Genomic DNA, 6,513 nt, shown 5'->3' with positions numbered 1-6,513 from the left:
CGTCATCAATGATTCTGTTCTGCACATTAAAACTGAGACATCACTTCACTTTGTTCTGCACTTGTTGTATTTGACAGTCGTCAGCATGAAGCTGGTGACTCACAGAAGGACTTTAACAGGCAGCCGCTGTAAAGACTTTAAAACAGGCGTAACGTGCGTCTCCTTCTGGTCTGAGTCAGCAGTCGTGCAGCAGGATGTTGAATTAGCTGCAGCCGGTTTCTTGTTTTGTTTGGTCGAGCAGAAAGGAGATCGTTTCAGTTGTCTGGCCTGCTCGTTATCAGAGTGTCATCAGTGTCTCTCTGTTGCTCAGAGAGAAGTGGCCTCACTGTGGAAATGTTTGTTCCATGATAAAATGCCTTCAAATTCAAATCAGAGTCAAAGATCACTCCTAGATTTGTGGCTTGGTGGCTCAGGTTGAGTCCTGAGCTCAGTCTGGAGGCCAGTTTCTCTCTGAGCCTTCGAACCAGCAATCACCTCTTCTGTTTTGTCCTGGTTGAGCTGTAAAAAGTTCTTCATATCTAAAACACAGTTAACAGTTTTTGTTAAAGTAGGAAACATTTTTAAAATGGAGTGACGAAGGGAAAAAGTAAACCTCATTGTACACTTTCAGTTATTTTTTTATTAATGTGTGTCAGCGTCTTTGTAATGTGACGTTTGTCTTTGTCTTTATTTGAGTTCTTTCTAGTAGTTTCTGTCATGAAGGATTAAAGCCTATAAGTTCAGCTGACAGCGTCCTGACAGACGGTATCAAACTGCTCTCTGACCCTCTGAAGACGGCCATCACTCTGCATGTTGAGGCAGCTTCATCTGGGACAGCTCGCTCTGTTTGTCTTTAACACTTTGGTCCAAATAAATGTTGACTGAGTGAAGATCAACAGCGTCTCGTGTCTTCTTACCTCTACCACAGTCACATCACTCTTACTAATTACTTTCACTTTCACAAATAGGCCCTTTAAGTCATGTCCATAAAGTAACAGTGTCACATATATACGTAATAGTGAGAAGAAGAAAAGTCCATCATTCAGTGAGATAAAGAACATTTACTGTGGTCAGACTGAGTCACAGAGTTGTTCTGTAACATGGTCCGACTCACAGTTCACATGGATGCAGCAGAACTAGAGGAAGCCTCGTTTATTTCTTCTCCTTCGTTATTACAGTTTTTCTCAATTGCTAAAACACTAAAATCCATTGGCTGAACAAAGTTCGCAGTTGCCTGAACTCATTTAGCTAATTGTGCAGTCTGTTGTCAATACCTTAAACCATTTCACATGGTAAAACACAATTTGCAGATCTCACTTAGACTTTTCAGCAGAACTCTAAGGAAAACAGGAAAACATGGCGTTGTGATTTTATGCGGTTATTTACTTTCCTATGGTGAAAAAACAGCTCCAAGTGTGACTACAGAACAGCTGACGAGCAGAGCTGTTTGCCGACCGGCGCGGAAAAATTTGTGTCTGGTGTGAACAGAAGGGCCGCGGCTTGCGCAAGAATTTCCGAGCGCGGCGCTTTGCAGCGCTTCGGCGTCCTGTCTGAACCTGGCGTAACAGTCCACTAACACCCACAAACTGCTGCTTCATCTTCACTGTTTCATTTCAGTTTCATCAGAAATGAACAATAAATGATTAATATTATATAAATGACTCGTTGTTTCCCAAATGATAAATCAAACAGTCATTAAAGGATCAGAAGTGTTTCTCAGTCAATTAACATGTTCACACTGTAGTTATAGAAATTAGAAACACATTGAATGGACTCATTCATGGCTGTTATTGAGCGACACAAACATTTTCTTAAAACAAATGAAAACACATTGAAGCTGTGAGATTCTGACCAGTTTAGTGTAAAAACAACTTTTGTTTCAAAAATCTGCTCAGAATGACTTTTGATCCTGAAACCAGACAGAAGAAGGCAGGTCGCTGTTTCACATCAGGAAGAAATAAAGTCTCAATATTATTGATTCATCCGAAGATTTGTGATGAAAGTAAAACTTTGGCGTCTTTTGGGAATGAAACGGTTTTGGATTCAGGTATGAGTGAATGGATCAGAACATATCAGGATGTGAGAGGAGATCCTCTTCACCTGAGGTGTTAACAGGAAGGTAGAGAGGACGACAGGACCGCTGGAAGACACCATCAACACAAACATCAGAGGATCATTGTGAACAACTGTCATGAAGTATGTAACCACGGTTCTGTTGTATAGAAGTCCAGACACTCTGTGGTTCTTCTCTCTGTGCTGCAGGTCTGAAAGAGATCTGATTCATCACAGCCCGTCTGAAACTCTTCAGAGAATCAGCAACTGTCAAACTTCAACAAGGACAATTTCCCTTACAGACGGTTTAAAATCCCAGAGGGTTCACCCTGCTATAAGTCAGAGCAGCATCAGAGTGATGGTGAAGCTGTTATCTGAAGGTAAAGCAGTGACATGATGTTGCTTTAAGTTCTGTACTGCTTTCACACACAAACGTCAGCTGGGAAACTGCCTGGTCTTTGAGCCAAGATGGCTGCCTGTGTGAGCAGGCAGAGAGAAGCTGTGGTTTGTCCTGGTGCTTTGAATGATGACACTGATAAGAAGGTGAGTTCAGTCTGATCTGAGGTCTGATGTGTTTCACAACAGTCAGGACTTTTATTGATGTGCAGGGGAAGGAAGCACGGGGTTGAGCACTAGGACCCAGCAGGCATCAGGGCGTGTAAACAGAGTGTGAGAGCTCACCTGGGCTCCTCCTCCTGTGATGAAGCACACCTGAGAGACCGTCAGCAGCTGAGGACGGACTGTGTTTGCTCTCACCTGCTGCTTTCAGTCCTTTAAAGGTAAGAAATGATTTAACTTTACAATAACATTCAGCTAACGAGCTAACATTCAGCTAACGAGCTAACAGTCTGACCAGAGAGAAGAAACAACAGTGTTGACGTCCTGTCAAAGACGTCTCTGTCTCTGTTTGTCCTGTCTCCTAACAGCACTCTGTAGCTCAGAGGTGACAGTCTGACAACCTGTAGTTTCAGCTGGAGATGTAAAAGCAGCCAGTTCACTACTGAGTCTAATAAGTCACCAAGATAAACTCACTAAATGTCAAGAAAGGAAATATTCTGACACCTATTTTCCTTCTGAACAGAAAAATCCAACCGTCCCGCATCTGAACTCATGCATGCATTCAGATGCTCTTTAAAAACCTGTAAAACAAGTCGTTGTCACTGTGCAATCTAATCTGACATGTTTCACATGTTTCAGCATCTGATGAACAACAGAGTTCATACAGGCACTGATGTATTCAGGCTGAACATGTTGAAAACTGAGACAGGATACAACCAATCAAATCACTGCTAAAGTGAGAAGAAACACTGTCAGACCAAATGTAAAGATTCAAATGTACAAATATTATTACAATGTACATTAATTAATTCTTGTATATTTCTAATAGATTGAAATAAAAAGTTAAACATCAGCTCTTAATGACCATCATGAACACATAAGAATAAGCATAAGAAAACAAAGTGTTCAGTGCATATTTGCAAAACAAAATAGCTGCAAATTTTGGCTGAGGTAAGTAATTAACTAAAGCCAACAACAAAATAAATAACATATTTCATACCTTGTTCCCTCTCCCACTGAAACACTAAATCCATACAGTAGAAAGTCTTCTTTATGGTGAACACTGTTTACAGAAACCAAAAACTCCTGTCAATATCAGATAATGTTACAGGACATTGATATTTTCCGACTTTAACTTGAAACTCCCAAACATAACAACATACTCCTGCTGTGAACAGAGAGATTATGTACGCCACCAATGAACTTCTGCATAAAGAGGCATGTTCATAACCTTACGGTGCTTTTATACTTCCACATTTACACTGATATTTCTCGCTTCATCCATCTTAACCAGGTACCCAGGCAGAGTGCACGGAAAAATCCTGCGAACATAGCGCATTAACTTCCTTTCGGTTGTTTCGAAATAAAATTTCAATTTCAAAATTAACGTGTCTCCATTTTGATTTAAAGTTCTGAGGATGTGACGGCTGTCAGTCGGATGAACAGACACCAGCAGCGTCTGTCGGTGTCTGCAGACGAAGGTTGACGCCCTGTTTGAGCTCATCTGGACTTTAACAGGTCAGAACCCTGACAGGTAACAGGACACACCTGTGATGAAGAAACTCTGCTGTCATGGAGCTGCATTTTATACCTGATAACAGCAGTGCTTCATTCTTTCCACACTGTTACTTCCTGTTTGTACATCTGTATTTTCATGAATTAATCCACTAACTCTTCTATGATCCGTGACTTCTGGTCAGACTGAGTCTCTTCATGTTTCTGTGATGTAATCAGTTTTTCCTCGTGTGCTTTGAGTCGACCGTCACTGTGAAAACAACCAAAGTTAAAACTGAACTGGTGCCAACAAACCAAGTCGACCTGTTTGTTCAGATGAAGGTTTGTTAACTTTTTGTCAGTTGTGAAATGCAGGAAAACCAGTTTTCAGTTCTCGGCTCTGATGCAGCATGTAATCTGTAATGTAACTAAAGTTATCAAACAGATGTAGTTGAGTAAAAAGTGAAATATTTGCCTCCAAAATGTGGAAGAATAAAGTTGCAGTGCAGAACAGACGGATCAGGAGCTGCAGTGTTCGGCTCAGCAGGATAGACTGACGAGAGAGAAGCTGCAGGCTGGAACATGAACTAATGTTTACTGCTCAGTGTCACGGTGCTTTCTCCTCTTCTGGTGACCAGAAGGATCCTGATGAGATGAGAGGACGAAGCACAACCTGCCATCAAAGCTTTAAACAATTAGACCCGCATTCACACGAGGGGAAGACGTGTTGCATCATTTCTGGGGCCCAACGCAACTTAAATAGTCAGAATGCAGCGTCGTTATAGGATCATTGATGTTTTTCAGCACAGAACTGACTTGTGTCATCGAACATTGGGCGCTTTATTGGTTAACATCTAAGAACTTTTGTTTTATTCACTTTTATTTGTGTTGATCTTTAAAGTGTAACTAAACCCCTAGGTTTTGGCTGAGGTGCATCTGGGCTGGAAATTCAAAAAATGCCTAGATTGTGGGCGGGGGCAGTTAAGACACGTCCAGTCACTCTGTGCAGCCTCCAACAGAACTCTCCCCCCACTACACTCACACACGCAAAAACCCACAGAGGGGCGGGGCGAACAGTGGTGGCTCGTGATGTAAGCTGCCTCCAAAACTCATCAGCCTCCATCTCAGCCAATAGCAAAATTTGATTGTAATAGCTGGGTTTCAACCCATAGAGGGCAGTCACTCTTACATTTTTACAACAAAATACACAAATTGAAATACTGTGACTAAAATGTCAAGAGTTGGACCAGAATACATCAACAACACTACTTCATACCCAAATACATTTGTTTTCAGCAGAAAAAAGTGGTTTGGGGGTTTAGTTACACTTCAAGGTGTGTTTTCATGTTTTCATCCTTCTTGTACAGTGTTTGGTGTCATGAGACGACAGCTTCATTTCAAAAAGTAACAGCTGATGGAACAGAAGCTGATGGAACATGGGACAGATGGTCAGCCATTCACATCTGGGGACAGAAGGACGTGTAAGCAGAGCACCACTTCAGAGTTACATTAAGTCCAGCCCACGGAGCAGCAGCAGGAGCTCTAACTGGCCAGACTCTACTGCTCTGTCGACCAATCAGAACTCCTGTTGCTGCTCTGATACATTTCTTTTCCTTCAGGTTGATAATACTGCCTTTTATTAGCAGGGAGCCACACTGAAGAAAGTGGACCTCTTGAATACTCTGGATGATTTAACAGAAGATGAATTTAAGAAGTTCAAATGGTTTCTGCAGCAGCGCGACATCCTGAAAAACTACAACTACAAATCCATCAAAGTGTCCAAACTGGAGAATGCAGACAGGTTGACAACAGTGGACCTGATGGTGAAAACCTATAAACTGTGTGGAGCTCTGAAGGTCACCAAGCAGGTTTTACAGGAGATACCCAGGATTGACCTGCTGCAGAACCTGTCAGAAACCAGCTCAGGATCAGAAGGTCAGTCAGTTTTATATTTTTTGTATTTTCAGAGAAAAGACAGCCGGTGGAAACTGGTGACACAATACTTGTGCAGGAGCAGAGTCTCAGTAGGGAAGCTCATTGAATTCACCAGAGAATAAAATAAAAGGCCACAACTTGTTTTTATGAGAAAAGGTTGAAGTTATCAATCATTGTTCTTCATTAAGAGGACAGAGACATGATGGAGCTCCCTGATTTATTCTCTTTACTTTACTCTTTGGTTGAAGACTCTTCTGTCACTGACTAATGTGGATGGTTTTATAATTAGTGTGGTATTTTATGAATTCCTTAAATAACCAGTGAGATGTTGTGATGTTAATGTGTTTGTTCAGGAGCAGTTAAACCAGTATGAGATGCTTCATGGCACAAAATCAAGCAAGAATACATCACTGCGATCATCTAGAACATTAATAATTACTGTATTTTAGGACTCCCAGCATGTGAGCTGGAGATGCTGTTTGACTGCAGTAACAA

This window comes from Pagrus pagrus (assembly GCF_965226575.1).
Source record: "Pagrus pagrus genome assembly, chromosome: 24".
NCBI lineage: Eukaryota > Metazoa > Chordata > Actinopteri > Spariformes > Sparidae > Pagrus > Pagrus pagrus.
The sequence above is the reverse complement of the archived record's forward strand: the minus strand, read 5'-3'. Positions refer to the sequence as shown.